The sequence below is a fragment of the Coregonus clupeaformis genome, unplaced genomic scaffold (assembly GCF_020615455.1).
Source record: "Coregonus clupeaformis isolate EN_2021a unplaced genomic scaffold, ASM2061545v1 scaf0202, whole genome shotgun sequence".
Lineage (NCBI taxonomy): Eukaryota > Metazoa > Chordata > Actinopteri > Salmoniformes > Salmonidae > Coregonus > Coregonus clupeaformis.
Genome location: NW_025533657.1, coordinates 65,621 through 82,970, shown reverse-complemented (window position 1 = coordinate 82,970; position 17,350 = coordinate 65,621). Strand labels below are relative to the sequence as shown.

The 17,350-nt window shown below is 41.2% G+C and overlaps 1 long non-coding RNA gene and 1 pseudogene across 1 annotated transcript; both read left to right on the top strand.

Annotated features, from left to right (window-relative positions):
* The first annotated feature begins 10 nt into the window (after positions 1 to 10).
* LOC123484129 lies at positions 11 to 6,225 on the top strand (annotated as a pseudogene).
* Positions 6,226 to 7,969: 1,744 nt separating this feature from the next.
* LOC123484124 lies at positions 7,970 to 9,282 on the top strand. Its single transcript, XR_006658411.1, has 5 exons — positions 7,970 to 8,031; positions 8,210 to 8,260; positions 8,541 to 8,576; positions 8,840 to 8,947; positions 9,249 to 9,282. It is a non-coding gene; the product is annotated as an uncharacterized LOC123484124 (long non-coding RNA).
* The last annotated feature ends 8,068 nt before the right edge of the window (positions 9,283 to 17,350 follow it).

Sequence of the window (17,350 nt, the reverse complement as noted above, 5' to 3'; positions counted from 1 at the left end):
GCCGACTTTCATGACCTTCGTGTCTAGCAGTCAGGAGCAGGAGGATGAGGACATGAGCTACGAGACAATCCTAACGCTAATGTGGGGTCCCAATGCTAACGCTAATGTGGGTCCCTCCAATGAGGAAGGGGTGTTAGAGGTGTCCGACAGTGGTGAGAGGAGCACCCCTGTCCTGCTGAGCGATAAGGCACTGGTGGACCTCCTCCAGGGGGAGTCAGAGGAAGAAGAGGTGGAAAAGGAGGAGGAGGAAGAAGAGGAGGAGGGAAAGATCGAGTCTGAGGAGACACAATCTGAAGAGGAAGAGGAAGAGGAGGAGGGAGAAGAAGCGGAGGGAGACTTGGAAAAGGAGGAGGAGGATGACGAGGTGGTGGAGGAGGAGGAGGAGGAGGAGGTGGAGGTGGAGGCAGAGAAAGAGGCGGAAAAGGTGGAGGCGATGGCGGATGAAGAGGAGTCAGTTGAGGATGAAGAGGAGGGAGAGAAAGAGGAAGAGGAGGAACCTGTGGTCGGGGACAGTGGAGTGGAGGAAGAGGCTGAAGTCAAAGAGTTGGACAGCAACACTGAGTCGGAGATTCCAGTGGATCTGGACTACGCTGGCGACAGTGACAACATACAGCCCCTGGAGACCGAGCTGGAGGAAGGGAAGCCCCTCGCCGAAGACGCCCAGCTCCTCTCAAATAAGGAAGAGGAGGCAAAGGTGGGAGGAGAAAGAAAACAAGCTAGCAAGGAAGACGAAAACCCCACTGCCACTGATGACTATGAGTCTCAGCAGGACATACAAGACGCCGAGGCCTCTGAGAGCCAGGAAGTGCTCGGCCAGGACAAACTCCCTGAGGGAAGCAAGGACCAGGAGAAAGGTTCCAATGACGATTCCCAAGAAAAGGTGACCAATAAACAAGACGCAGTCACAGACGCTGACCTCCAGGAGACAAAGAACAGTGTGGATCTTGACGGGACACGTCTTTTTGTAGAAGGGGGAGAAGAGAAGGAGGAGAAGAACGTAAACGAGAGCGCCAGTCACACCAAAGGCAAAGCCAGGAAGCAGAGGAAGAACCAGAGGGTGAGGAAGCACCCCCCACAGAGGGACGAGGCACCGCCAGGAGAGGGAGTCCCAGACCACCAGGGGGATGAGGGGGAGAAGGAGCACTACCGCACCACCGACAATACTGTCTACAAGCCCAAGAGAAGAAGAGCAGGGAAATGGGTAACACTCATCACATATCGCCCATTAGCTATAATACACTGTCATCCTAAAACTGAAACCTACATTGAACCATGTAAACCCTACATAAAGCTAGGCCCTTTTCTGCGAGTGACCTATTTGAAATTAAACTGATGATCCATGGATGGATCTACTCTATTCCCAGAGCTTCCCAAAATTAGTGTACTATACAGTATAGGAAATAGGGTGTCATTTAAAAATGCATCCCACATCTTGTCTATTAACATTTGTGGGTGGTTTGTTGACCTCTATTGTGATTTCATCTTCTGTTTCCTACCCAGGCTCCTCTGGTGGGAATGAACCCAGTCCAGATCAGGCGACAGTGGATCTCTACCCCAGCGCCAGGCCCTATCTGGCGGCCAGCCTATACAGACCCCAAGCCTCTGCTGCTGGTAAGTGTCAATCTCAGCAAGGCACACACACACACACACACACACACACACACACACACACACACACACACACACACACACACACACACACACACACACACACACACACACACACACACACCCTAGGAATCTGCTGACTGGGCCCTTTCACTAACACTCCCAGAAGAATAGTGCCACTCCAATTCACCAGCCGCTACCAAAACAAACCCCATCTCGTCTCCGCTGGATTAAGGCGTCAATGAGAGAGCTCATATTGAATTCGGGCACTGTACAAACTCAAATGGCAATGGGAATGCAGGGGGTAATGGCTGTGGTGGTAGTGCTGGGGTTTCCATTGACATCTATAATCACTGGAAAGTACATACCTGTAAATTATGATTAAGACATGATTAAAACTTGAATAACACATGAAGAATGTATTAATACAATGACTTAGGGAATCTAGCAGAAAAGAAACAACAGTTTTTTCACATCAATGTTCCACTGATATAAAGTTATAGGGCATGAGTGTGTTTAGGCAATTTTTTTCTCTTTTAGACCCTTGTGAGAACTTCCGTTGTAAACGTGGAAAGACCTGTAAACTCAACGAGGAGGAGAAGCCTATGTGTGTGTGTCAGGAGCCTTCTGCCTGCCCACAGAGTGTCACTGACTATGATCATGTGAGTATGAACGGTGGTCATTGGGGTGGCCTTGGGGGGTTCAGAGTTCTGAATCGTTGCCTCTGGATCATATATACTATACAGTATGTACTGCTACGAGCATGGGTTGAATCCGACCCACTGCTCTAGCACTTTCTCTCTCTACTCCTTCCTTTCGCTCTATCCTGTCCAATAAATATAAACAATACGAAAGGAGTTCCTTTAAAAACCTTTGGGAAAAGTTGCTACTGGGGACAGGAACTGTGGGCCATGGAAATTGATAAGATCGGTACCACAGAACTATGCCTCTATAAAAGTTAGGATTTGGATAGGGTATCTGATCCTACATCTGTTGTTCGAGGAAACTTGAAGGAAATATGCCAAGAATCTGGCAATGGTACAACCCTGACATGATGTTCTAGTAATGTTGGGGAGCTGTTGGTTCTGGCTAGAATTTTATCTGCAGACCTCTGTTCCTAAGACAGGTACACTAGCCTCAGTCCCAATAGAGTTAACTCTATTGGAACTCTGTGATGCTTAGTTGCTTACAAGAGCAGGATCACTACAAGATCTTTAACTGAAGTATTTCCTTTGTGAAATCCATAACACATGAAGTAATGTATCTTTCCTGCAGGTATGTGGAACTGACAATGTCACCTACGACACATCCTGTGAGCTCTTTGCCACTAAGTGCAACCTGGAAGGCACCAAGAGGCCATAGACTTCACCTGGACTACACTGGACCCTGCAAATGTAAGACAGCTATAGTCAGACCACCCTCTACAGTTTCTGACCAATACAGTAACTAACCTGAAATAACTAAAGTATAACACCTCTTGGTCAATTTCTTCCACTCCCTTTCTTTTTTCTTTCTCTCTCTCGTCTGTTTCTCACTCTATATTTAATTATTTCGTCTTTCCCTTGCCTCTCCCCCTCCTCTCTTTCTCACTCTCTCTCTTTCTTCCACTACCTTGCTCTCTTGTTAGTCATAGCACCGTGTATGAATGCCGAACTGGTCCAGTTTCCTCTGCGTATGCGCGACTGGCTGAAGAACGTCTTGCTGCAGCTCTATGAACATGACTCAATGTCCCCTGGCTTCCTCACCCCCAAGCAACGCATCAGAGTGAGTAAATACATTTTTATTTAATTGAATATCATTGGATCCATAGATTTGAAAAAACCCTTGTATGGACACCCTTAACTGTAAGATTAAAATATGAGGGTAACACTTTACATTAGACATATCATATATAAAGGGGTTATAAGTAGTTCATTGATAGTTCCATTATTTATATTTTCTAAATAATTCATATTCTTATAAAGGAGCTTTATGAAGTTTAACCAACTGCATTCTTAGTGATTGATAGCATATACATGACCGGTGAAAAGTTTTAGAACACCTACTCATTCAAGGGTTTTTCTTTATTTTTACTATTTTCTACATTGTAGAATAATAGTGAAGACATCAAAACTATGAAATAACACATATGGAATCATTTAGTAACAAAAAAAGTGTTAAACAAATCAAAATATATGTTGTATTTGAAATTCTTCAAATAGCCACCCTTTGCCTTGATGACAGCTTTGCACACTCTTGGCATTCTCTCAAACAGCTTCACCTGGAATGCTTTTCCAACAGTCTTGAAGGAGTTCCCACATATGCTGAGCACTTGTTGGCTGCTTTTCCTTCACTCTGCGGTCCGACTCATCCCAAAGCATCTCAATTTGGTTGAGGTCGTTGGATTGTGGAGGCCAGGTCATCGGATGCAGCACTCCATCACTCTCCTTCTTGGTAAAATAGCCCTTACACAGCCTGGAGGTGTGTTGGGTCATTGTCCTGTTGAAAAACAAATGATAGTCCCGCTAAGCCCAAACCAGATGGGATGGCATATCACTGCAGAATGCTGTGGTAGCCATGCTGGTTTAGTGTGTCTTGAATTGTAAATAAATCACATACAGTGTCACCAGCAAAGCACCGCCACACCATAACACCTCCTCCTCCATGCTTTATGGTGTGAAATACACATGCAGCGATCATCCGTTCACCCACACCACGCCCTCACAAAGGCACGGCGGTTGGAACCAAAAATCTCCAATTTGGACTCCAGACCAAAGGACACATTTCCACCGGTCTAATGTCCATTGCTCGTGTTTCTTGGCCCAAGCAAGTCTCTTCTTATTATTGTTGTCCTTTAGTAGTGGTTTCTTTGCAGCAATTTGACCATGAAGGCTTGATTCACACAGTCTCCTCTGAACAGTTGATGCTGAGATGTGTCTGTTACTTGAACTCTGTGAAGCATTTATTTGGGCTGCAATTTCTGAGGCTGGTAACTCTAATGAATTTATCCTCTGCAGCAGAGGTAACTCTGGGTCTTCCATTCCTGTGGCGGTCCTCATGAGAGCCAGTGTCATTATAGCGCTTGATGGTTTTTTGCTGACTGCACTTAAAGAAACTTTAAAAAGTTCTTAAATATTCCGTATTGACTGACCTTCATGTCTTAAAGTAATGATGGACTGTCGTTTCTCTTTTGCTTATTTGAGCTGTTCTTGCCATAATATGGACTTGGTCTTTTACCAAATATGCCTATCTTCTGTATACCACCCCTACCTTGTCACAACACAACTGATTGGCTCAAACGCATTAAGAAGGAAATAAATTCCACAAATTAACTTTTTAAGAAGTCACACCTGTTAATTGAAATGCATTCCAAATGACTACCTCATGAAGCTGGTTGAGAGAATGCCAAAAATTTGCAAAGCTGTCATCAAAGCAAAGGGTGGCTATTTGAAGAATCTCAAATAGACTACATTTTGATTTGTTTAACACTTTTTTGGTTACTACATGATTCCGTATGTGTTATTTCATAGTTTGATGTCTTCACTATTATTCTACAATATAGAAAATAAAGAAAAACCCTTGAATGAGTAGGTGTTCTAAAGCGTTTGACCGGCAGTGTATCTCAAAGCCATAAAATCACCAGTGCCTTACAAGTGATTTTCGAATTAGGATCTTGTTAGCACATATTCATATTCAATTCAATACAACTTTATTATTAATGTGTGACCATAAATGATGATGATGTCAATCTCCCAGGTGAGAAAAATCCACGAGAGTGAGAGGCGCCTCCATGCCGGCGACCACCCCATTGAGTTGCTGGCCCAGGACTTTGAGAAGAACTACAACATGTACATCTATCCCGTGCACTGGCAGTTTGCCCAGATGGACCAGCACCCTTCTGACAGGTACAGTACTTCAGGATAAATATATTTTTTGTCATAATCCTGAAAAATAACCAGAACGTAATTTTACACTGAGAAGTCTCTTGCGGTTCAGTTGCAGTTTTTGGGGTCAGACTCCCCCATTCTCAACCCCCAACGGAATAAAACAGAGTGAAACAGGGAAACAATAAGAGATGCTCATTTTTGTTTTCTGTTGCAAAATGTTTCAAAACGTTTTCCATTGCAAAGGCTTATGAACATGACACTGGTGTTCCTATCCAGGTTCCTATCCCACTCTGAGCTGGCCCCCCTGAGGGTCCCGTTGGTCCCCATGGAGCATTGCACCTCCCGCTTTTTCCAGGAGTGTGACGCAGACAAAGACAAACAGGTGTCCTTCAGGGAGTGGGCCAACTGCTTCGGCATCAAGGATGGTAAGAGTGGCAGTCCGTAGCTTCCCTTATACAAAGTGAAACCAATTCAATGACCAAAGAATGAGGCTTGACATGATGTTGCCAATGTTGTGATAGTTGTAGTAGTTAGATTTGAGTGAATGAATGAATGCTGCATTATTGTAGCTTACAGAAGGACCATGGTCATGTGCTTTCACACATGGTTGATAGTATGACCCTGTATTGTAAACTCTTGTAAAGATGTAATATTTTGTGATTACGATAACAGTGTCCGCAATTCTAAATCTCTGACATTCCCCCATTTCCCCCCTCTGCAGAGAGACATGGATGTCAACCTGCTCTTCTGAGCCCAATCTGTACCTCAACAAGCAACCAGATTAAAAAAGCATTTAACAAGATCACCTTCAATAATGGCAGAACCACATACCTTAATCGGCAGAAGAGAGATTTAAACTGTATGTTTTTGGGATGCTCTGCAAAGTTAGCCTGGTGGAACCAGCCTGACCGCTGTGTTCACCATTCTATTTTACTTAACATATCAGTCTGGCATTGCTCCTTATTGAAACTGTTTGAGCCTATGTCTGTAATAAGAGGCATTATTCAAAACTAACTTGTCAGTGATTGGATCACCTTAAACCAATCAGAGGACAACCTAATTCAAAGCACAGGATTTTGAGGGTGGGTTTTCTGAGAAGATGCTGATTTGACCCGTCATTTCTTGGCTTATTCCAAACCCCCATCTATTGGAGAAAGCCCAAATGTATATGTGCAGTAAACAGAATGGTGAACACAGCAATCAGGCTGGTTCTACCATTCTACTGCAAAGTGCAATTGACTAAAAAGTAAAAGTGAGGATGGACCACTGTCCTTCCATGTCATGTGTCATAGATGGAAGAGGAGGATAGTTCATGTTGTCTTTAAATCAGACCAAGGTAGAGCAAATCTGGATCTATAAATATGTGGATGTTCTGTGATACTGTATGTAGATACTGTATAGCTGATAGTGGTATTTGTAGAGTAGGGGATGAGAACAATTTTTTTAAACCATTAACAATGATATCACTGTTATGAACACATTCCAAGAGGGGGAAAGTTTACGAGTGCTTTTTGTAGATGACAGAAAACAAAAAATATGTTGACTTCTATGCAGGTAAGACCTATCACTTTACTTTTTGGCCAAGAATTAAAGTATTAATTTGAAACATGGCACAGAAAAATGCTATAGTTTGATGTGGGAGCATAACAATATTTTTTGTATGGAAACCATTTGTAATTGACTCTCAAAATAAATTGAGCTTGAATAGAGTATTTATTTATATTATGTCAAAAGGAGAAATTTAAATGGCATTAAATGTAGTAGAACATGTGATGTTGACAGAATTACTAAGAGTTGAATGCTGCAACTGTTTTTTATGTCTTGCCTGAAATTGCTATTTCACTAACCCTTCTAATAAAAGTAATTTTGACCTCATTGGATCTCATCACATTCCTGTTTGATTGTTTTACTTTATGCACAATTGAATTGAATGTAACTTTATTTACCCCCAGGGGGAAATTGTTATCAATAAAGTTATTTCATGCATTATGATAAATTGATACAACGAAGAGAAAATACTGCAGAATATTATGTTTTAGTATTTAGGTTACACTGAAATACACTCAAACCTTCTTTATATTCTTATATGATAATTTGTACTGTACAATTACATAATTGGGAAGTAACTGTAATAAGTTGTGGTTGGTGATGTCACTTTCACGTCAGTGGTGACGTTTTGTCTCTTCTAGTTTGGATGAAAATAATTACAGGTATCTATTTTACACAGCAACCACAGGTGAACAGTTGACTCATCCAACAAAGGCTTATAATAAGGACATAATTGTAATATGATAATATGGTTCAGATTCCTGGTTTGGGTTTGCAATGCAGGTGATTTTGAATAAGGCCCTCTTTGGGTCAGCAAGCCACAATTGTGTGGTCTGTCAAGATGGTGAGAATGACTGTCCATGTTGAGATCAACATTTAGAGCTGTATTCTGATTGGACTGTTACCAGTGGACATGGAGGAAGTGGCTCTTTATAAGAGCGAAACTAGGAACAATGTGTCATCTTCAGAAGTGTCTTTGTGAGCTGAAACACTGCCATCATTCACAGAGGTATGACAGATGACAACTTAACCATTTTCACGGAACAGCCTTCATGCAATTTAATCCAATTTCATGTATTTCTTTTGTATTTATTGAAACTTCTTGACATTGGGTTATTGCTCCTATTGGTTATATGTTTCTAACAATGAGATGCTTTTCTGACTTTCTTTTTTGTATGGGAAAGCAGAGCAACATGTTTTGTATGCTGTGGATCATCTTTCAGACGATGGCTCTCCTGGTAACACATTTACATGTTTATTGAATACTGTAGGTACTATAGCATCCAGACCTGGGTTCAAATACTTGAAAATACTTTCAAATACTTTGAGCATTTGCTTGAATTCGCTAGTAGTGTCAGACTTGGGACTTTCAGATTCAGGGTTTCCAGTTTTGGACTTTTCTAATGGTTAATTTAGCTTGGCAAGCTCAAACATGCACAAAGTATTTGAAATTCTTTTCCAAGAATTTGAGACCCAGGTCTGATAGCGTCCACTGTGATTTCCTGGTTTAATTTGTAGGTGGAAGCTGGAGGACAGTCTTCAGGTAGTGGTGAGGTATTGTGCATTTCTTAAACATCTTAACAATAAGATATTGTTGATAAAATGTTCTTAATATACATTTACTTCCTGCGCTTCTTTATAATCACTGAGTGTAACTTTCACCATAATGTTATACATACATACAGTACATACAATATAGTACATAGCAATGTCTCTATATACACAGTATAAAGAAATAGTGTGGACAGTATGACTCAGTGAGAGAAGTTAAGTCATTATAGGCTAAGTAATAGGATAATGTGCATTACTCTTCCCAGGCTGGTGGTGGCAATGGAGGAGTTGTGAATGGAGGCATGGTCGGAAACGCTGTTAACCCAGGGGTTATGAATGGGCTTGTCTTAAATGGGCAACCCTTTCTGGCTCAGGTACGTATACAGTGTGGGTGGTTAAAAAGTGTCACTGCGCTGCAGCACAGGTACAAAAAAAGCTGCACAATCAGGGGCATATTTCAGAAATGTCACATATATTTCATTACATATGTTTTTGTTAGACGATTGCAAGCAAACTTACTAGAGAGTGATATACGATGCACAGGTGCTGCAGCACAGGATTTTAAAAAGTTACTTTTGAACCAGCGCATCTCTACTATGGGCTACCTCTCTAACATGCCATATTGCTAATATACACTGTTTCTACTGGTCCAAACTATTCTTATTGGCAAAACAGGTGGTACCAGTTGGTGGATCATTACTTATTCAACGACCGGGTGCACTTGGTCAGGCTGCCATGCACCAGCTGGTCCCCATTGGTGCTCTTCAGCAGGGTGGGGCACTTCCCTGTAGGACAGGCGGGAGCAGCCAATGGCATGCCACTACAACAGGGACAGCTTCCTCAACTAGCCAATGGGGTTTGTCTCCTTTGTCCGACTTTGCTTCCTAACACTTAACAGAAGCCTAGAGATATCATGAGAATCTATTGAAAATAATCAGCGTTATAGTTTGACTTTTTAAACATATCTTTACAGGTTGTACCATTATTTGCAGTACTGCCACAGGCAAATGGCATCGGAGGCCCCCAGGCTCCAATGTTGATGCAGGTATATCATCACTGTTGTATCAGTAGTATGTCTTGTATGTTTATGTCTTGAATGTCATACACCTAGATATCTCAGTGCACCAAATACATCCCATTTAACGGTGCTCACACCTTGATGTCAATGACCCATGATGGTGATTCTGGCTTTTTCATCCTCTCCTGTCAGATTATTCCTGTGGGTGGAGGAAACAACCTCCAGCAGCCAGCGGCTGGAGGGAAGGCAGGCAAAGCTAGAGTCAAGGTAACATGATGGGCCACCTCTACTCGTCAGTCATACAGTTGCGGGCACTAAAACGTTCCCCAGACTAACTGTGTAAAGCGCAGATGGCAGAAGTATTCTGTGAATGAGATTAGGTTGTTCTGCGGTATTAGTAGAACAACTTGCCACACGCAAGCGTGTGCAACGCGGCATTAACATATCCTAGCGATAAATAAATATAAAACCCTGTGCACAATAGTGCGTTTAGATCCAAGTGCTGGTTTTGGCAGGAACAACTACTGTAGTATCCATTAGTACAATTTGTAACAGTTTGTCACAAAAACATGTACTGTGGCACCAGATTCTTTAAATATTTTAGTGCTCGCAACTGTAGATTGCACAGACTACATCACAGTCACAAAGCAATGTATTATGTACCTTGATATACCTTTGTAAGTGTTTCAACTGCCCTCTCATTTTAAATCCCCTTCACAGCATTCAGTCCCTTTTCATGGAATGCCCACATCAACAAGAACAGATACTCCACTGGTATATTCTCACAGTTATTCCTCTTCTTCACTTCATTTCTGACAGTGTGATTGCCCTTATAACCCTCATCATGTATTTGAAAGAATTGCCCTCAAATAAAGATGATTTATTTCCAAATTACCAAGGCAGCTCTCAAATTAACCATTAATTATTCACATTTTAATCACATTCTCATGAAACATGAAACAACTCAGTGGCCTTGTGGTTAGAGCACAGAGTTTCTAAACCCAGAGGCGCAACATCGCGAGACTTCCGGGAACGCCTGCGAAACAGACCAGGCCGGGGTTTGGGGTTTGAGAAGTCAATGAGAGAATTGAAAAATTCTTCCATAGTTTTTAATTTTCTCGAAATGTAAAGGACAACCTAGATTCGAAGGCCAATTACTTAAGTAGTTGAACATGTTATTACTCCAACCTCATGGAAGTGACAAATTCACGTTTTCATTTTTGTCAAAAACAACTGCGCAGTTCGACTCAAGAAGACTGTTAGACCCGATTAAATGTTTCTGCACATGAGTTTAGCTAGCCAACATTGCCATGACATCGCATACAAGCGTGATTGGGGATTTCTATTGGAGAAGCAGTATCTGCCTATCTTTATACTGTACTGTCTTTGGTTAGAGTGTCCGCTCTGAAATTGGAAGGGTGGGGGTTCAACCCCCGGTCAAGTCATACCAAAGACTCTAAAAATGGGACCTGATGCCTCTCTGCTTGGCACTCAGCATTAAGGAGATATATCGGGGGTAAGGCCTTGTGACAACTAGCGTCTTGTACATGCGAAATACTAGTGTTTTGTACATCAAGCTGCCACAAGCCACAGAATCAGGACATACTGTAGTCTCCTGCCCCTGTGAGCCGTTCCGTCTCAGACAAGGCTTACTTGTCCAAGGTGTACTTCATGAAACATTAATTCTCATGAAACATGCATTATATGTCACTAATAAACTCAGGTTGAAGCAATAAACATTTTGTTAATATAACACTTGTGGTAGCAATAACAAATGTACAAAGTAGCTAATAATGCTTCTATCATGTTTCCATTCTGCCCATCAGACGAAGGTGACTGCTGGGGAGGTGGAAGAATCCTCTGGCTCTGACTCACCAGTGAATGCTGAAGTGAGGCTGAGCATCTGAAACTTGGACAGCATTATCACTAGGGTTGCAAAATTCTGGTAACTGGGATTTCTGGAAAGTGGGAAAATTAACAGAATTTTGCAACCCAAAATTAACTATATAAACTGTAATATCAAGTACCAGAATCTCGTCAAGCTGCCAATTCCAGATTACAAATTTCTTCTACAGGCGGGGGTTCAATTCCCGGGTCCGCCACTACAACTTGCTGTGTTGCCCTCTTGTTTGTCTTATTTTAAAATCTATCTCTGAATAAACGTTATGAAAGAAAAGTGGAATTCCAGTCTCCTTTGACAAAAATGTTAACTGGATGTGTCCATATCCATGTTTTGTAAGGCGTTCCCAATGTACTGGAAATGATGTTATCACAGCTGATGTCTTTGAATAAAAGTATTAAATGGATGGCAATCTTTGCAGGTTTTGTCTCTCCATGTCCTGCAATCTAATCGCCATTCATTCCCATTCATTTAAACTATTGTGATTGATAATTACACACACAATTGACCATTGACCAGAAACAACAACTGCTTTCTTGGGAATATAGGAGAGATCTAGATAGGTATTGTTAATTTGGTGTTGGAGAGGAAATTCCCCAAGACATTGATAGCTGAATGAAACACCACTGTTGTTTAAGCCCCACACATTCTCACTAAATGCCAACACAACACAACATTTACATTTTAGTAATTTAGCAGATGCTCTTATCCAGAGCGACTTACAGTTAGTGAGTGCATACATTTTTCATACTGGTCCCCCGTGGGAATTGAACCCACAACCCTGGCATTGCAAGCGCCATGCTCTACCAACTGAGCTACACAACAGCCCATACAACACAAGACTGGCATGATAGAGGCCTGGTTGATGAGGGTAGCAACTTTACAGAACATTCAGATAGATATAAATGTATTGTATAGATAAGACAATTCCTCAGTTATATCGAGAAGAGTATTAAAATGTCAGGTGGACCCTTGCAACGAAGAACCATATATACTGTATGTGCGTTTACAAAAATTCTGAAACAAATATTTATCCCTTTTTTGGAATGTGTATATCACATCAAGAGCGCCGTTATTGAAAGATCATGTCTACACACCAGTGGCGTAGGCTGGTGTTGATTGCAGGGCCAGCAAAAATGTGGGTGGGTCACAATTTGGTCACTCAAATCATCATTCAATTATCATAAAAGCCTACCCTATGACCTACTGTAATCGATCACACACAATAACCCATCCAACATGTGATTTTGCATTACAGACCAAATAGTCTTATAGGCCTATGTAAATCCATGACTGTTGCATTTAACATACGACTCACATAGACCCACACATAATAAATCAATAGCTTTTAATTAATAGACTATGAGACTAGAACATAATTCCCTGATACAACAGTAATAATCACAATAGGCTTGGCAACCTTTCACTGGCTTAGCGACCAGGAGATAGTAGGCTAAGCTAGGCTAGGCAAGGCTCAGCGACCAGGAGATAGTAGGCTAAGCTAGGCTAGACTAGGCTCAGCGACCAGGAGATAGTAGGCTAAGCTAGGCTAGACTAGGCTCAGCGACCAGGAGATAGTAGGCTAGGATAGGCTAGGCACAGCGACCAGGAGATAGTAGGCTAGGCTAGGAGGCCACAAATGTAACCATTTAACATTAGGAGAGCAGAGAGCGTCATATTGACTCAAAACAAATACCGTTTTTTAATCACTCTGCCATTTTTAAAGTCCTGGATTTTTCCTAAATAAGTCTATCTAACACACACTCGTTGTTAGTATCTTAATATCACAAGCAGAATTTGTGTTATAAGCAGTTTTAAGGGGACATGTAACCAAAGCATGAGATGAGCTATACAACAGCAAAATAAATTCCCTGCCCCATGGCAAAAAGTGTTGAATTGCAGGAAATTAGCTCTAAAACTGCAACATTTTCTCTTAGCCTCATGACAAAATTGTCATGATTTAACTGGATAGAACCCAACTGCAGACAAGTACACCAAGCCAGAGAAGGTTTAACAGGTTTATTTACAATGTTCAAAAAGGTCCAGGTTTCCAATAATAGGGGAAGAGCAAGTCCAGGTTACAGGGAGGGTAACAGATCCAGGTCAGGGCAGGTGTGGTACCGTAATGTCCTAGTGTCCGTGGTGAGTCCAAAAGGGAGGTCCGGTAGTGGGGAGCAGGATGGTGGTGGCAGGAGTGAAGCGGAGGCAGAAGTCAGGTTCCCATAATCTGTGGCACAGGAGAAAAGTAAATAGAACAGGCCAAAAACACAAAGAGCGAAAACAAACAGGTTGAGTCGGCAGCGAGACTAACATGGTCGTCTTGACTATGATCTGACGATGAGTGGAAAGTTTGACCGGGTCTTAAAGGCTGAGGTGATTATGGTGAATGAGCTGCAGCTGGAACCCTGACTCCCGCACACCAGACTTCACTCCTGCAATCAAGGACAGACAGAGGGGAGGGGGAGAGCAGAGAGAGAGCTACCTAGCAGCAGTAGGCCTAACAAAAATGTGTAGAATAGCATTATAAAATGGCAAAAAAAAATCTCTGCACCATGGCAAAATGTGTTGAAATGCAGGAAGTTAGCCCAGAGTCCCAAATGCAGTAGTTAGGCCCTGAGGATTCAGGTAACACTTTATAATAACTTTTATGAATAAACCATGTATAAATAGGATTATAAGTGTAACAGGTGGGACTATTCACATTTGCAGTGGAATATCTAAAGTGTGAGTTTCACGTGTGTATACATTTGCAGTTTAGTGATTTACAGGCTTTAGGGTCTGTCTTATCATTGCTACAGTCAAGCTTACTGTTTGTGGTTTCATTTTATTATTTTTTTAAAATCATTACAATAGGTCATTTTAAGAAAAGTCCAAATAAATGTGATATTGGAACCTTGTTTTTTGGGGGGTCATTCAACTGACATCTGCTTGGGGTCACCTTACGTTTCAGATCTCCCCTTGGCTCTTGTATCAACACAAGGGGTGGTGTAGTATAGCAGCATCTAGTGGGCGTTACATACATGGTGTTACAATTAATAAGGAATCTATAACATTGATAATAATGTATAAAGCATGTGTAAACGTTGATAATAATCTATAAAGAATTTATAAACTATGATCAGATTTTTTTATGGCTTATTTATGACCATTTTAAAGTGTAACCAAATAGCAGCTCGTATCATGTCCCAATCCCCCACTAAAGTTAGAACAGATATTTTATAAATTGTATTAACATATTTAAAATAACTGTACTATACAGTATGCAGGTATACGTGGAGGTCAAAACAGAAGTGCAACGTCAGTTCTCTGTTGTTAAGTTTATTAATTCGACCATTGTAAAAAACAAGCACACACAAAACTTGAAAAAGCCATACATGCACATGAGTAAAATCATTGAAGATAACACACAATAAAGTCTGGGACTTATTTCCGTTGTGGTCCTCTTGAGACAAGATGGCTAGGCAAGATCGAACACTGTTGAACACAGTATGGCAGCAAAATAATAAAACATAAAAACAAAGAAGAACAACATCTATCTCATCATTGCAGTTACATCGTAGGGTACATTCATATGGGATTACTAGCGTAATCAAAATGGCATTGAATGAGGGCAGTGGCCTGCACTCTCATGGAGTCCTTATCAAACAGCTTGAACTTTCTAGCCAAAGACTTGGTCCTGGCATTAACCTTACCTAGCACTTTACTGACCATGCTCACATCCCCAAAGCTTCCATCAAGGATGCATCCCAGGTAGCTAACAGACGTTTTAGTAGTCAGCACCTCACCCCCTAACTCCACTCTGATTTCAGAGGACCTACCCAATTTAGGTCTGGACCCAATAAGAATTGCCGCAGTTTTAAGTGCTTATTATCTGCAAGCCATTTGCTGATGTTAGTAAGCTCTGTGCTAAGTATGCTCTCCAACATAGTTTTACTTTATGAGACACCAGATGTGTAGAGTCATCCGTCAAAGAACAAACATCTTTCATATCGTTTATTTACAGTAAAAACAGTAGTGGCCCAAGCACTACGCCACAACTTATTGGTTTTGCCCGAGACAGTGAACCATTAACCTCTACCACTTGCTCCCTACCTGACAAGTAGAACTTCACCCAGCATAGAGGGATACTGCTTAACCCCAGTGCCTCCAGTTTGGAGATTAGGAGACAGTGGTTAACTGTATCAAATGCCTTCTGTAGGTCAAGCTGTACCATGAAGTCAGTCACGTAAAGTAGACATGAATCAGTGGAGTATGTTTTTCTAAACCCTGACTGAAAATCATACATTAGACTTTGTTTGTTGGCATATTCATATATTTGCTCATGTACAACTCTCTCCAGGATCTTTGATGTTATACTGAGGATAATTCCCAGGGTCAGACTTTTCCCCCTTCTTATACAGAGGTATAACTTTAGCTTGTTTCATGTCCTTGGAAAAGATGCCTTGTTCAAGAGAGAGATTAACGATATGCGTAATACAATGGGCAATTTGCTCAGCAGAATCTCTAAGAAACCGTGCAGGAATTTTGTCCAGGCCTGTGGCTTTGGAGCATACTGGCTACTTTGGCTGTTGCTACCTTTGCAAAAGAAAAAGAGTTTGGCTGAACCCCTAACTCGGCATAATACTTATTGACTTGATTGTTTCCATACGAACTAGAACTGCTGGGCAGCTTGCTAACCAGCTTGCTGGCAACAGAAGTTCAAAAAGAGCTTTTTCACATATCATCTCCCCCCTGATGTTCAGTCCAATACTGTATAGTTCGTTTTTGGTAGCACTACTACAGCCTAGTTCCTTAAAGGATTTCCAAAGCTTTTAGGGTCATTTTTGCTGTCAATGATTTTATCAGCAAAGTAACCCCTCTTAGCTTCTTCCCTCCTGCTCTGTGCTTCATTTCTGTGACGTTTATATTGGAGAATATCAGGCTGCTCTTGAGAGTTCTTAAATTTCTTAAAGGCCTTATTCCTTGCTTGGATAGATTCTAGAATCCAGTGGTGGAAAGTACTTAAGTAAAAATACGTTAAAGTACTACTTAAATAGTTTTTTTTGGTATCTGTACTTTACTTTACTATTTATATTTTTGACAACTTTTACTTTTACTTCACTACATTCCTAATGAAAATAATGTACTTTTTACTTGATACATTTTCCCTGACACCCAAAAGAACTCATTACATTTTGAATGCCTAGCAGGACAGGAAAATGGTCCAATTCACACACTTATCAAGAAAACATCCCTGGTCATCCCTACTGCCTTTGATCTGGTGGACTCACTAAACACAAATGCTTCGTTTGTAAATGATGTCTGCGTGTTGGAGTGTGCCCTTGGCTATCCGTAAATAACAAAAACAAAATTTCTGGTTTGCTTAATATAAGCATTTTGAAATGATTTTTACTTTTACTTTTGATACTTAAGTATATTTAAAACCAAATACATTTAGACTTTTACTCAAATAGTATTTTACTGGGTGACTTTCACTTTTACTTGAGTAATTTTCTATTAAGGAATCTTTACTTTTACTCAAGTATGACAATTGGGTACTTTTTTCCACCACTGCTAGAATCTCATGATTAAACCAAGGGCTAGATCTCTGCTTTACTCTGACCTGTCTAATTGGAGCCATCACATTCACCAGATCAAGGTATCTACATTTAAAGGCTTACCAGGTAGTCTACCCTTACACTATCCAAGACAGGTGACCAGTCAATTTAACCCACTTGCTCCCTAAACATTTCAACACAGTATTTTTTGAGTGCTTTGATTCGAACAGTTTTGTGCCACTTAAATACTGTATATCTTTAAAACCCCTTGTGCAATATGTAATAAAATGATCACTGATTCCATAGACTATTACTCCAGTTC